Source organism: Anser cygnoides, chromosome 3 (assembly GCF_040182565.1).
Source record: "Anser cygnoides isolate HZ-2024a breed goose chromosome 3, Taihu_goose_T2T_genome, whole genome shotgun sequence".
NCBI lineage: Eukaryota > Metazoa > Chordata > Aves > Anseriformes > Anatidae > Anser > Anser cygnoides.
Window position 1 is genome coordinate 55588653 of NC_089875.1, and position 15893 is coordinate 55604545.

The window sequence follows — 15893 nt, forward strand, 5'->3', positions numbered from 1 at the left end:
ATTTCACAAATCTTATTTCAACATAAGTAGGAATTCAGTAATTAAAGTAGCTATGGTGATAAAGTTTTCTTTGGATTTATTAAGCTTTCTTACTCAATTATCTCCATTACACTATAGGTATTTATTCCTTGTCAGCTGTGTTTGTTCTCTGCAGAACATATGTTTTTCCAACTATTTATATCACTGCAGAAGCATGTGCTACAATTAGAGAATAAAATATATTCTGGCTCAGTTTATAATTGCAGAATTACTGATGAAATACTGATAGCAAGATTTTTCTATCAGTGCTACAAGCCAAATAGCACAACCATCCCAACTGTTGAACAAGTTTGTCACTATTTTTTACTCTTTTTTCATGTTGTTTTGTCATTGAGATAGGTTGTTCTTTTCAGCACATCTTAAGAAGCTTCTACTGCAATGCCTTTTTTTGTTTACTAAAAGCTTTGCTTATAGTAAAGGAATTTGCCTTTGTGACAAATTTTTGTTCAAAAGAAAAAGCAGAATATGTCTTCAGGGTAAAAGAAGGGTCTTCAGATTGTTTTTGAATTGAATATTCTCAACAGCTTAATCTGATTGGAGACCGAGTATCCTCTGAAGTTTCTTTATCTTCCTCTGGCTCAAACAATTCATTAATATATCTTCATGCTAGGCATGCCAGATCTCTTCAGAAATGCTGGTGGTAGTTACAGTTAGAGACAATTATAACAATTAGCACAAATATTTCTGGTTTAAATCCTTTGGTGAATAGGAATGATATGAACTTGGCTATGTTGTTCTCTGGAGATCCTTGGCATCCGGAGCCAGCTGTGCTCTTCTGCTGCCGAGAGCTGATGGATGACTTTCTGAAGCTTGGGTGGTCTGTGCCGGAGCTGGGGAACAAAGATCCTAGCTCTAGTGATAGGCTGTTTATGAAAAGATGATTGTCTCTGCACAATTCAAGTTGAACTTGACTTCAGTTTTCCCATTTCTGAAAAAAAATGTATCTATTGTTTAAAAAAGCTAAATATTTTTATGCTCCTCATGTAGAATGCCCAACAAACTTGAAACTTCGTAAGATTTCAGAATCAGGCAGATGTAAAAAGCATCATTTTAAAATCAATGATATCAAGCAACAGCAATAATCATTGTTTAAAACTGGATCGAAGTCTTTGTCAGACTTAATGGCAAGAATAGTGGTGATGGAGATGTTCTTATGTTGACATGAAGAGTGCCTTGGTCTGTATTTTAAAAGAGAAAAGTGAACTCAGTAGCAAGTAAAAAAATAAATTATCTTGTTTCCACTATTAAGATTTCTTTTGGTCCTGTATTAGAGTATTTCTTAAGTATTTTGCTAATAATTAAGATTATGTATACAGAACTATTTTTTTTTTCTAAAAGACAATAAAGATTATTCTTTTAAAAAAATAGATTTAGGCATTTTAACATATCTAAAATGTATTATGAATGAATGTTGAAACAAATTATGTTGAACAGTTAGTCCAGTTAATCCTCCAGCATTCGTAGTAAGTGATTGAGAACCCATAGCTGGAGTACTAATGGACAATAATCTTCAACAAGTGCAAGAACCTTGCATATGCCCTGAAACTCTGTCATCCTATAATGGGTATCTGAGGCTTTTTTCATATGTTGTGGTACTTGATTGGAATAACTGTAATGGATGTGCAATAATACCATTATAGATTCAATCAATGTTTTTATAACATGCCCAGAGACAGGCAACTAGAAAATGGAGTTAATGATCTGAAGAAAATGATCTACAGAAAGATTGTCTCCAGCTTATTTAGTGTTGGACAGATTTACTAAGAATAAAGAGACATTTATAGACTAACAAGAATATGGGACTAAGAGGTATTCTGTTTACATAATTTATAAATTTAAAATTAAAGGCGCCAAAATATATCTAGTGCCAAGCCCCATAAGACAGAGTCAGCACTGAAATTGTTTACTTTCTGATCAATAGCAGCTAAGGTCACCGAGAAACCACATGTAATGAAAAATCATATCTTATACCTAAAATAAATTTATTTAAGGCATTAATTTAAGCTGCTTCTTATCAATAATTATATTTACATGTAGGCTGATATTTGTCAAGAAATTTTCAGTATATTTAAGAGAATTTGTAGGTTCCAAAGTTCTTGCAACTTTCTTGGCTATTCCTACATTTCTAATTCTCCTGGGAGGCAATTCCCGCACTTAGCTATTGGAAATGGTATTTCTACTGTAGAATGGGAGCTGTACAGGGCATGTGGAAAGGAAGCTGAAGGCCTCCACTGTGTGACTAAAGGCAGAGAGAAGACAAAACTTTTAGACAGCAAAGGGGCATGCAACCAAGGCAAAGATTAATTCTGCAGATCGGAAAAGTCCTAGCAGATAACTGCAGGTGTGATTTTCTTTCATCCAAAGAAAATGTTGAAAGACTAGGATGCAGTTTAATAACACAAAAGTAAAGTCAGACATTTAAAGAAAGACCATTTCTGCAATTACTTGTTGGAGATATTAAAATGAGGTAAAAACAAAGTATGTTGATTAGTTGTGAGATGTCTCTGAGCAATGGGTGTAAAACAGCTGTATAAAAGGTAAATGCTACCTTAGGGCATATCAAATAAGATATTTCCAGCAGAGATAGCGAAATTATCAGTACCTTTATAGACGGCTTTTATAGGATATAGTATGGAAGTGTCATCACTCATGTTCAAGGACTGAATCAAACTGGAACAGACACAGAGGCAAGCTTTTGGGAAAGAATAGAAAAAACTTACAAGGCAAAAGGACATGAATAGGTGTTGACTAATTTAATCTAGTAAAAGGAGACCTGGGAAAGAGACTATGGTCACATTCTCTGTAACTGTCTTCAAGTTGTACACACCAGAAAAGCAGAAAGTCTGTTTACTGTAGACACAAACCTCAGGGATATATATTGGTCATGCATAAATGTAAACTGCAAATTATTATTAAATTAAGAAAAAGAAAGGGGGGGGGGGGGGACGTGGGGAGAGAGGTTCTAGCCATCAGAGCAATGAATTTCTGGAAGAGTAAACAAACTGATGGGATAGAGCTCAGTCAGTCAATGGAAAGGAGCAACAGGAGTCTGCAATCTATGACTTTTTTTCTTGTTTTCCCATATGTGACACCCATTCTACTCTGCATAGCAAAGGGCTACAGACAATTTTGCATGCTCCTGAGATTGCTCTTGGGAATGAGAAGTTCTCAGTGAGATGGCAAGCAATGATTGAAAATCTAGATGAGACTTCAGCTGTGAAAAAGAAGAAAAGGTTTGTTGGTTGTCTCATTATCTCCACAAGCCATCAGAGAGGTATGGCCCTGACTAAGGTGCAGAAAGGCAAGAGAGCTTCAAGCTCATTTCAGGGTCATAATGCTGATTTTGGTTTAAGCTTGCTTCCTCGACATCGCTGGAAGCTCAACAGAGTCAATTACTGCTTTGAGATGGGGTAGGGTGCTACGCTGTGCTGTTGGCAACCACTTGTTCTCTGGTCCAGCTGAACCTCAGTGACCGTGCAATGACTTCATATCTACTTTGTCCCAGTGCAACCATTTACAGGAAAGCACAACCACCACAGCTGCTGCTTCACTCCTTCTCCTTGGTGAGAGAGGTGGCTGCTGAGCATTCTTGCTCCTCCTCCTACTCCCACTCTCTCCTTCTTTTCCTCCCAGCTCCACCCCAGTGGAGGCTCATGCTGGAGGAAAGCAGCAGTGAAGGGCTGTTGGGACAAATTACAACGTTCACCTGGACCCTGAAAGCAAACAGCTCCCCAGATCAGTCTCAGGTGCCTTGAAGCAGAGAAGTATTCCTGCAGCCAAGCCCAGCTGAGCAGAGATTAAGGCACTTTGAGCAGAGATTAAGGCTCTTCGTTTGCACCTCCAAGTCTTCTTTTGCAGTTTCCAGCTCTCACGCTCTGCCGCACCGTAGCCACTGCAGTGAGCACGGCTCAGCTCGAACACAGAATGAGCGTGCTAGCCAGTGTGTCAGGAGATGGCTGCTGGTCAAGATTCAGTCCCCTAGCTGTGTGGACGTAGGCCAACAGTAACGTAAATCCTTGTCTCCCTCACAGCACTGCTGAGTGGGATAACTGCTTCAGCCTGCAAATCTGGCAGGCATCAGATCTGGCTGTTTCTTGTCCTGCACAAGTCAAACAAGCAAAAATCACAGCTTCAAAAATTGTGAGACTGGCTTTAAAATCTTGAGAAATCTTAAAATTGATGCTCCGGAAATCCCTTTTATTTTGTCTTTTGTTTTTCTCAGTTTCTTCTGAGCCTATCAGAGCCTAGAGTCACATTTTGCACATTTTCTTTTCATATCTATGAGCACACAAAAGTAAGCTAAAAGATGAAAACTGAGGTTGTCACATGAGCAGGTGAGGCCTTACAGAAAAAAATCACGTCATGGAGCACATGAGAAAATCTCCAGAGTTGACAGGGCCACATTTAATAAAGCCAAGGGCTGCATTTGGCCAGAGTTTGCACAGCTGCAATGAGGATAGGTTTGGATTCCAACATGTTTACTGAAGGAAGATGCAGGAGGTGGAAAAGCAGAGGCATAGATTACCTGAAAGTTGGGGAACCAAGTGGGAGGTCAGGGATGTCTCCAGTCATTGGCTCGTGCAATGCATTTGCAGTCATACATCAGGGAAACTGCTGCAAGACTGCAAAATTCCCCCTCCACTGCAGAACTTGCCCAAGCCCACTACAAGTTTCGGGGACCCAGGCTGCATTTGGAGGGCTAGCAATTGGATTATCACTTTGTACCTCAGTCATGTCTGACTTACAGAATGCGGTATGACACTCTACTGTTCGTTTCTAGCTGATATTACCTATACCACCACACTCAATGCAGAAAAGTTTATAAATTAAGAAGATTTTTTAACATGTTGTATAAGAATCTTTCCAATTATTTTAAATTCTTTTGAAGAATGCTACTAATTTTTCTAACTGTTTCATGAGATTGTCAAGATGACAGATCCTTGTTAGTTTTAAAATATATTTCTAAATAAATTATTTGAAAGTTTAGAGTTTTTTTTTATCCATTGTATTTAAGGGTAATTTGAATTTAGTTCATTGTAGCTTCCTTGTATGATATAAAGACTCTTAGATGTATTCTAATACATCTGATCTTCTTCTGTTTAATGTTTGTCCATTAATTTGTTCCAAAAAGAAAAAAAAAATATTAGCTATGGGAATTTCTGTGTAATACAAGTACAGAAATATTACAATCATTCAGATAACTCATTCATCCCCCCCCCCTCAAAAAAACACCTTTGACTGAGTCTTATAAATCACCATCATAATTTTCAAATTTCCTACTACCTGTTTAGGTATGACATCAAAATATGCAACATGAAATGATGTTCAAAATATTAGTATTATCTTGATAGAGTCTTCACTAACATCAGGGACAGATGTTTCATAGTTTAATTCAAGTATATAATCGCTAGCATTTCCTCACCATAAAGTTTAAGACATTTAGGAACAAGCAGATTAAGATATTTCCTTCTCAGTAGTTTTCTCTCTAATCATAAATTTTCACTGAAATTTGAAGTCAGTTAAAACTTGGATGTTTTATGGTGCTTGCTAACTTCAGAAAGACTTTTGCATTTGCTATCATTATTGCTGTTAATTAATTTGCTCTTTGGTAACTTCAGAGTTATTTACCCTCTGTTACTAATTTCCCTCTGTCAGTCAACATGCTAACGTTACACTGCTCTATATGCAGACTCGCATTTCTTGCTTTTGCAAAAATGAGTGGGACTCACCTAACTTTATCCGTGCAAAATGTTTACACTGCAAATCTGACTGTTTTTTCTCTGTAGTGTAGAGAGAGCTCTCAGCAGTGGGAGACAGACACCCACACACCTCTAGGGCTGTTTCCCGATGCTTACATTAGGCACTTCAGAAAGCATGGGACAAATTCTCCTTCACAGGTGCCCAACACTGAGACACCTATGTTTAGAGAACTGAATCCTATCCTTAGAAAACCACCCCCCTGGTGAGTTGAATCACCCCCAACACCACTCCATATGACCAGAGCAGCTCCTTTACATGTAGTTTGAGGTATAGGGAGAGATTTTGTGTGTATCAGAATCACAACTCTTTATGCAGCTTCAGCCATCATTGAGAAGTGGCGGTCCCTCAAAAAAAATAAAAAATAAAATACACTGGATGTGCATGACTGGATGTGCAGTCCCCCCTTCTCTACCAGAAGATGATGGTGTTGTAATACCCACGCACAGGAAGCAGGATTCACCACTGAACAGTTTGCCTTCCCTTGCTTGCAAAGCAGTCAAGCTATGCAGATTTAATTTCTGGATTCCCATGAGAATTACGAAGATCTTTTAAGAGAGAAGTCACCATGTCACATACATCTTTCTGTATCATCAGAGTGACAGCAGCTCTGCTGCTGCTGCTGAGCAAGCTGCTGCTCAGATCCTCTCTTAGCTGTACTTCTGATTGAGAGGTTTGTCTTTCCTTCCCTTTCACTGGCATCAAAATTCTTGATCTAAGGAAAAGTAGGAAATTCTAGCCCTGTCTCTAACAAAATGAGGAAAGTAATTTTAGTATCTGGATGCCTATGACTCTCAGTGAAGTCTCTTAAATCCTGTTAATTTAAAGTCCCTGAAGCTATTCTCAGAGAAGAGAAGACATCTGGTTAATCTCAGACTCAGGACTTTTGACTCCCCATAACAAGCAGAGATTTCTGTGAGAACCCTTCCTTGCCTTGGTGGGCAGACAGCTGGTTGTACATCATGACGGGTGCTGGCTCAGGCTGATTAGCCCATCCCTCCCTCTCATATTTCCTTCTTTTCCGCTGAAGAAAGTAGAAAGCATTTGTATGTTCTCTTTATGCTGTTGTCTTTCTGTAACCACATGCTTTTCAGAGGAGAGACAGTTTCTCTCTTCACTGGAAATGTAATGGGATACATAGAATCACAGAACATACATCCCTAAATATCAAATCAAATGAATTTTCTTGTTACTTAAAGGTCAGTTTTCATGGTATTTAGTAACTAGTTTGTATTTCAATTTCCACTGGTCTCCGATTCTTCCAGTCCAGAACTGAAAACACAGCATAGAACATCAGTGTGAAGGAACTGAGGGCTTGGGTTCCACTTCAGGAAGCAAGTTATTTCACTCTTGTGAGTGGCTCAGGTAGCATAAATAGAATGTTTCACAGAATGAGAAGTAGAAAAATCTGGCACGTAACCCTTATTAGGTAAGAAGAATTGTCTGTGCCTCCTGCATTCATGCAGTCATCTTGTATCTCCATAAAGATTAACGTAAATGGTAGTCCTTTCTATGCAAGTGTCAGTACAACTACTTGTGCTGATGGTTGCACTCCCTGTTTGTTATGTTTATGATCAAGAACTTATGCAAACAGTAATTTTGCAGTTTGGAGTTTTGTGACACTGTGTAACTAATTTATTTCCAATGAAAGCATTGCAGTGATGTTTTTGTTTTCTAAGTGAAGGTTTCCGTTGAACAAATATCAGTTTTAGGAGCTTATGAAAGAATTCCATTATGCCCAAATTGAAAAATATTCCAAAGGGCAGATACTTCATAAAGCTAGTATACAGATGTACAATCAGTTCTTAGCAAAACCGTGTTCTCACTTGAAATCTTTTCTCCATAATGCTTTAATTTTCAAAGTGTATATAATAATTCATTATAAAAGATTTACTAGCATTGCCTGCTTTGTTTGAACAGCACTGTATGGCAATATATTTCAGTTGTTTATATGCTCATGTGCTCTAGGGAAACTGAGCTAGAATAAATTATTATGAAGTGAGTACATAAATGATTTGGAAATCATATGCAGAGACTAGTTCTCAATGATACACTGTTAAGTGCGCTTCTGCAAATATTTTTTCTTGTTCTGGTACTATTCAGTATTCTCACTGAGCGTTTGGATGAAAGGCTAGGAGATAGGCTTAATGAATGCATGAACCAAAGCAAGTGTGCTGGAAGTAAGGCTTACAGTTGAAAATGATCTTGATAAAGTAGTGGTGTAGCCTAGAAAATATCAGCTTTCCAGCAGTTAAATTAGAACAACTGCAGAACTGGACAGATAGGTAAGCACAGTCAGCTGGAAAATATACAAATGGAAAATGCCTGGCCAGACAGCAGTTCTGCAGAAAAGACCTGTGTTGTAATGATCCCAAGCTGAACAAGCGCCAGTGATATCGTGCTACTGCAAATAAGGCCAGTGTTATTGTGGGCTAAATGAACAGGAGTAATAAGGCATAAAATGTAACTATTTTAATCTACTCAGTACTGATAAGGCAACAGTGCTTTACTCAGCTCCAGGAACTGCAGCTGAAGCAGGATCCAATCCAACTAGAGAGCATTAGGGAGAGGCCAATGAGCCTAGTCAAAGATCTAAAACACATGGGTCTTCAGGGGAAGACTGAAGGGTTGTTTAGTCTAGAAATGAGAAGGTGGAAGGGATACATGATAGCAGCCTTCCTATAGCAATAGGTGACTCTGAAGAGGAAGGGATTTAACTGCCATGTATGCTGTCAGAATGGGAAGGGAATAATATGCTTAAATCAATGCAAGGATGATTTAATGTAAGCATCAGGAAAAAAAAATAAAACTGGCAAGGAAAAATGGAGCCCTTGAATAGGTTGCTTAGAGGGAACTCCTGGAATCTTCAGCCCTGCAGAAGTTTAAAAATAGGTCAGACAAACATCGGCAAACACAGCATAGGTCAGAGATGGATGAAGTGATCAGTCAGATTACCTGCTAGCCCTAGTCCTTTAGGGATTTCTTTGTATATGAAAATGATAATAACTAGTAGGTTAATAGGGCTAATAACTGTACATACCAAATGCACTCTGGGTATCTTCACAAAATTTCAGGGTACGTAACAAGAAACTTAATATTAATTCTGGAATTTATTGTATGATATCTGTATTTACATTAGACTGAAGCAATTATATTTTTTCTAATTTTGCCAATGTCACTATTAATTTAAAATAACTATTGTCTGATGGTTTTATGAATGGTCTTTATAAAATAAATAGGTGAATACAGTCAGATTCCTGTGGTAGGACACAAAACACTTAATTGTAGCCATGTGAAAGGTCAGTCTTTAGCCTAATTATAGTGAATAGAAAAAAGATGGACACCTTTTAGAGATTACCTAAGGAGTGGAAGAATCACCCTCCAAAGATACCTCTGTCTCTCTCTGTATTTATTCCGTAGCTATTATATATTGCAGGGGTATGGCTAGTCTTTCTTTTTCTCAGTCTGTGGTATTAAAGGTTTAGTTCTTTGTAAAACAAATGTATCTGGTCTTCATAGATAACTATCTGGATAAAATTTAATTGACAGGAAATCTGAGTAGCTAACCTAGTAGTTTTTTCTGAGCCTCAGTTCTGTGAAGCCCACTGAGTCACTTATAAAGCACTAGTAAATGGTTAATAGTTGTTATCAATACATAATTGGCATGACCAATATGTGTCAGAGATAGTTATACACCAAATCTATGTAAGACACTTATTAACCTGTTGGATTCTTTAATTCTTTAATAATCATCTAAATTATTTATACTGTATCTTGTGCACACTGTGTGAAAGACTAAACAGCACTTTTAGCCAGAAAATCTATAAAAGATCAACTCTTATTTACAGACATACTATACTAATGAGGTATATATAATATATTAAAACACTAAGTTAATCGACAATTAAAGGGAAAATTAATACTTTTAAAATAACAGTATGTTTGGTCCTCACTAATAATAGAGGAACCATGCACTATAAGACAACTTTCTCCCTCAAAAGCATCCTCTAGTAACAGAAAGATGGTAAACCTCTTCAGAAATCTGTAATTTATTAAAAATTGCTATTTCCTGGTAAAAAACAGTCTCATTTACAGGACTTTTTAGAAATTGGAATTACACTCCAAGAACCAGTGATGACTAGTTATTGTTCCTTTTGTCAACAGGCAAGATGAAGGAGGTTCTGGCAGCTTACCATGTCCCGGGCTCTGCAGAGTTAAGTGAGACGTGCGCCCATGTTCTAGCGTGCATCACATCGCATCTTGGGTCTGAAGTGCCAGAAGGATCCCAGCGCTGCAGACTGAGACGGCTCTGAGCACCTCAGTACCCGGTTTCTGACAGAACCCAGGGGTGGCAAACTTACATACCAGTATTACCTGTCTGGGGCAGGTTTAATTTTATAAATTAAAGCCATAAACTCTATGAGTTTCTAGACCATATTTGTGCTGTTGAGGATGATCTGCTCAAATGAACAGTTTTGCATCCATCGGAGAGACAGGTTCTTCTGCTGGACCAGAAGACAACAGTGGACTGTATATTGTACCTAATACCATTTGTAGCATCTCCTAGAGCAAATAATTGAAGAACAGGTTGCAAGAAAATCCTCTAGGGAATAAGATATGCTTTGTTTTGATCTACAAATTTTAAGAAATGTTTTTTTTTTTTTTTAAAAATAACCACTTTTACATAACACTATGTGTGCAGTCTATGTGCAGCTCTTCACTGTGACTATCTGTATTCCAGAGATGATGAATTCTTTGTGAGACACCTGAACCTTTTTAGATTTGTGATGAATCCTTAAGTTATGAAAGTATAATGGAAAACTAGAAGGGAAAGTTTCCAGGGCTTTTATTTGAGTAGATGTCTCCAGTTACTTCCTGTTAGTGTCCTGAAAGGTGAAGAAAAGGTCAGGAAGTAGAAAAAAAAAAAAAAGACAAAAAAAATTACATTTCTTTTTTTTTTTATATATCCACCTATCAGAACATGTGTTTGATTAAATAACCAAGGGGAGAGCAACAGCTAACTTATCTGAGCCCTCACATGAAAGGTCTGTGATTTGGGGCAGTATTTGCTCGTTTTGTCTCGCAAATAGCTCTAGAAAAGAAGGAATATGTATATGCCCCACCATATGTGAAAAGGACATACCTGCCATTCCTTTATTTATTTTCGCTCTTTCAAACATTAAAGTGCCAGCTATTTGGAATGCTGTAGTCTGTGGTCTCTTTAAACTTGTTTAGTGAGATCCTTTCAGCAAGATCATTCCCATGATGGTGTAACTGCATGGTGACCACAGCTTTGGGCCTGTATAATAAAGATCTAAATTCAGATTTTTTGTTTCTGACCATTTTCTCTACCTCTATGTCAGATCTGCAAAGTGTATGGTTAGAATCATGCTTCTTGCTGATCACTGTTTAGAAGATTTGATGAAAACCGTTAGAGAGGAAGGTATTCATACAGTTGGGCACTGTTTCTCCTTTGCATCATTATTTACATCAGGTTAAAGGGCAGAGGGATACGAAATGTTAGCAAATCAATAGTGATGCTTAAATTCAATTTGCACACAAGGCCCCAGGGCGATGAGGAGATCAGTCTCTTCACATCCTGGATTTATGGTCATACTAAAGTACTTGACATCTGGTGTCTATTAATTAGTAAGCCTGGAAGGGTAGAGGAGGAAAAAGCTGCAGAAAAGCTCAGTCTAAGCTGGCTTTGATTTGCTGTGTGTGTGATATATTGTGCTGAGCATATGCACATCTGAGTATAAAAGCCAATTAGATTCTCTTTCTTTCCTCTGTATTTTCTTCTTCGAAGACAAAATTTTAAACTATAAAAATGTTCATGTAGCAACTGAGTTTGCGTGAGGAAAGATTGCGCATTGCATTTCAAAAGTTAACATTGTCCTGACAAGGCTACTTTACCATGCTGCATATATATGCAGGGTTTTGTCCTGCTGAAGGTATGGTTAGCTCACAGCAAACATCTGAGTTTGTGTCAACAGAACAGCCCTAATCTTTGAGATCTTAGTCTGGCTTCACTGTGGCCCTACACTTCATGTAGTCAAATAAGGATGGCAGGGTGCTCACCACTCCTAACACTGTCCACACGTGCACTCTCCACAGCTATACATTAAGTGTGGATGGGGTCAGGCAGCAGCATTTTCTGAGCAATGCAAGCTGATCTAAGGCTGCGCCCCTGCTCAAAGTAGGCAGTCCTCTCTTCCCGTCCTGCACAGTCACACCGCCTCCTTGCTGGTGGCACAGACAGCTGTACACCTATGAGGCTTTCTGGTCTGGTTGAAAACTGTCCCGTTTAAGAACTTAGCTCTTGTGCTGGTTCAGACACCAGGAAGGAGGTGGGAACACCTTTTCAGCAGCAGTTCAGTTTTAGGTCAGCTCACACTGATGGAGGAACCATGTGTGCCTTCAGGTACCTCTAACTTTCAGTTAACTAATCTTAAAATCAAACTTTCTAGTTAAGCACATTGTTTTCTTATGGCCAAAAATATTCCTTAATTCAGTGACACTGCAAAGAGAATAAAGCATGGGAAATGAATTAATTTCAGGGATTTGTAGGAAAAAAAAAAAAAAAAGTAGTTACCTATGCAACAGCTTTATTTTAAGTACAAGAAAAATACATTGCAATGAGAGGAACACATTCTTGGTATTCAAATTATTCTGCAGACCAACACTTTTTCAGAAAAGCAGAAGTGAGAGCTGTGTGCTGTAGCAATACCAGGGCAGTATAAGTCTCCCGTGCTAGCATATCTTTTGCTATTGATGAGGTGTATGCTCAGTATTTGGACAGCTGGACCCACCAGATCTGTAGATGCTTGAGCTTGACCATTACACCATTTGAATTTGAATGTCAAACTAATTGCCTCAAGAGCAGGGCCTGTGTCAGAGAAATGCTTTTTTGTCTGTACATAGTGGGAGCTGCTGGAAGCCTGGCCACTCTATTGGGTGAACTTTTCTGACGAGATGTATGCTGCTGCCCATCTGTTAAGGGAGCGATTAAAAAAAGAAACAAAACAAAACAGGCAAACCTCTTGGCACTGTGGTAAGGGCAGAGGTTGGGCTTTTTGTTCTTGGGATAAATTCCCTTTTCAGAGTCTTCCACTTGCTTTCCCCCAGCATCTGGACAAGCCCTTCTTTGTGAAGGGACATGAATATGGAGAGACCTACAGTGCATCCGTCTCTTCTAGTCAGTTTCAAAGGAACATTTCTAAAGTCATTGTTTTCTGGCAACTTTAAGCATTTGAACTGTGGTAGCAGTGGCTTTACAAACAGCATTAGCTAACTTTGATGGGTTAGATCAATTCAATATTTGCACAGTTAGAACAAATACTTAATGTGGACGATGTGGCTTAGCAGGCAAGAGTGTTGGTTTCTCTGACTGCATTTGATGTCTAAATATGTAGCTCGCATTCAAATAGGATGGTCTTCAGTCATTTTCTTAGCAGACAATAATCCAGTCCAAGAATAAGAAAATCTGTTGAGGGCCCAGACCTGGAAAAAAATAGTAGGCTTAGGAAAAAGTCATTTGACCAGTGTTGTTTGGGTACTAAACATCTTAGAAACAGTTGAGTCTTCAGGTCACAGCTGGGATTTTGGTGACAAAATATGAGTTAAGTGTCTCTGCAATGGCTGATCACACAAAATCTTACCTGAGACTGCAGTTCTGTTCCTACTGCCAGTCTTTGCTTGGATAGCAAGGCCTTTTACAAATATCAGTTTGCTTTAGATTACTTTGTTACATTCACTTGCTTTTGAACTTCGTGTATACACATGCTGTTAAAGATTCAAATTATTCATACAAAGAAAACTTCAACAGTTGGCTATCAAATTGTTATTTACTTGTCAGGCATTGCCTCAAAAATCCAAAGGTTTTGAGAAACCATGAGCTTACTTTATGAACAATTATCTATTTTACTTTTTAAGTTCTCTGTTGTGACCATCATCTAGAAATCTCCAAATACTTTTCAAATATTAAATAGAGCAGTCTCACAAAGATTCCAGGTAGCATACGTTTTAATTTTAATGTGTAAGTAGATAAGCCAAGTCACTGAAGGGCTAGGTAACTTCACTGGTATTTCACAAGAAGTTGCTGCACTGCAGTCAGCAGTACACAAAAATAATGATTACCTTGTAAAAAAATGCCAACCTCTTAAAAAGTTGTTAGTATGGTCTTTCTCACTTACTGTGGTGTTTTTCTCTTACCTAAAGAGAGCCCCTCTGACAACAGCTTAATTTCGCCTCAGCTTCCCCAAGAGCTCCATACAGGTCTGCTCTCCATCTTGCAAGGAAGAGGCTGCATAACTCCGTATGATAACCTCAGCTTTCTTCTGGAACAGCTGTGAACAGTCATCCTTGTACTTTGGGTTAGGCCTGTTCTTGGCCAATTTCAAGGCTGTTTTTTTCTCTGGCTTGACCAGAACCTTTCCTTCCTAATGATAAATGGTGCTCTTCATGTCACTTCTATTTTTGAAGTAGTCTTTGCTGATGAAGTCAGAAAGAGAGAGCATGCTCCTGGCTACATTATGAAGGAGAATTACTGTGGTGTGTCACTGGACTCTACACAGGCACAGAATTTCTGTGGTGTGTCACTGGCCATCCATAGGTGATCCATGTGCAGCCACGCCAAGTGTTAGGTACAAGTTGCAGAGTTAATGAAATACTGTTGGTTGTGAGTTTATTTCCAGGACATGGTAACTGTTTTACTAAACCCCAATGGAGAGTTGGAAGCTGAACCAGTGGACATAATAACCAGAGTGCTCAGAAAGGTCTGCAGTGAACTCATCTGGGAAAACACCCCCTATATGAAAAATTTGCACACAATTACTTAGGTAAAAGAGGAAAGGTAGCCAGGCGGTATCTCAAAAACAAGCTCAAGAAAGCTTTTCCCAGCTGATGGTTACTCCTGTGGGCAGCACAGCCATCATAGTGGTAGTAGTCAAGAAACATAAACTGAACTGAAGGTAGATGCATGGGCAATATGTTGACGTTTTTAAACCGATGATTAATTACAATAGTGAATTCCCAAGGAGTGCAATAGATCCACTGTCAGTGGGAATACTTAAATCAGGCTTCGTAACCATTCAAAGGGTGATGACATCCTTGTGTGGGCAGAAGCCTTGTCTTTGTCCTGAGGATGGTCTGCTGACCTGTGCTCTGTGAAGGATCAAAAAGGCCTCAAACCTGATCATCCAGATGACCCTGAGCTCTCTGTTAATCTAATCCCGGAAGACCTTTTACAGTTTATCACCCTACACTTACTCCAGTATTTACTTACTGTGTACACAGAAGATAATTCATGTTCAGCCTGTGGGGGAAGCTGGAAATGTGAAGCTCCAAACATCAGTGTGTGTCAGGAAAACATGAATTTCAGTTATGCTTGTGATAGTCAGCCAAACAATGTTTTCCTTAAAACCCCAAATGTATCTGAACAATATAAAGCCCCTAAATCATATTTAGTCTCAAACCTCCCTATTACATCCAATTAAGCCAGAATATTATAAACTAAATATTTGATTCTACATCACCTACCACCTTAAGTAAAATCCTGGAAGCTGGCCAAAACCAGAGGAGACATATTGTTCATAGTCTGTTTATCCATTTGTGTACAAGATGTTTTGTTCTAAAAATAAATTAATAAAATAAATAAAAAAGCATAACACAATATTCAAGATCCAGATCAGATTCTTATCACATAAGTACTATCAAATATTTCTATTAGTCTTGCCTTTGCTGTGACACTGAAGTGTCTGGGCAATACAGATGCAGACTGTTCCAGTGATTATTCTCTCAAGACTTTATTTGTCTTGATCTAGTGGATTTCAAGCTAATAACTTTCATGAGACCCAGAATATGATCTGCTGCTTGGTTTATTTTTGGTTTGTAACAATAGCAAATTAACAAAAGAACTGTAAAATAAAATTCATAATGTAAAAGTGAGCCTCCTGGTAGAATAAAGCAAAGATCTTAATGGTTTCCGACAGGGAAACCCTGTCTGATGACCCAGATAACCCCATATGCCCAGCAGTGAGTATATTAAACACCTGGTTAGTGCAGTTACGATGTTTCTGTGAAAAAGCTGTCCCGCA

At 38.4% G+C, this 15893-nt stretch overlaps 1 protein-coding gene across 2 annotated transcripts in view; it reads left to right on the forward strand.

Moving 5' to 3' along the window:
- SCAF8 (SR-related CTD associated factor 8) overlaps positions 1-15893 on the forward strand; it is a 157739-nt gene that overhangs the window by 82560 nt on the left and 59286 nt on the right. The window contains exon 21 of one of the 2 annotated variants that reach the window (XM_066994213.1): positions 9961-11121. The exons of the other annotated variant lie outside the window; for it this stretch is intronic. The gene's annotated coding sequence lies outside the window, so the exon portion shown is untranslated. Of the gene's footprint in view, positions 1-9960; positions 11122-15893 lie in introns of those variants that run through there. 2 annotated transcript variants of the gene reach the window in all.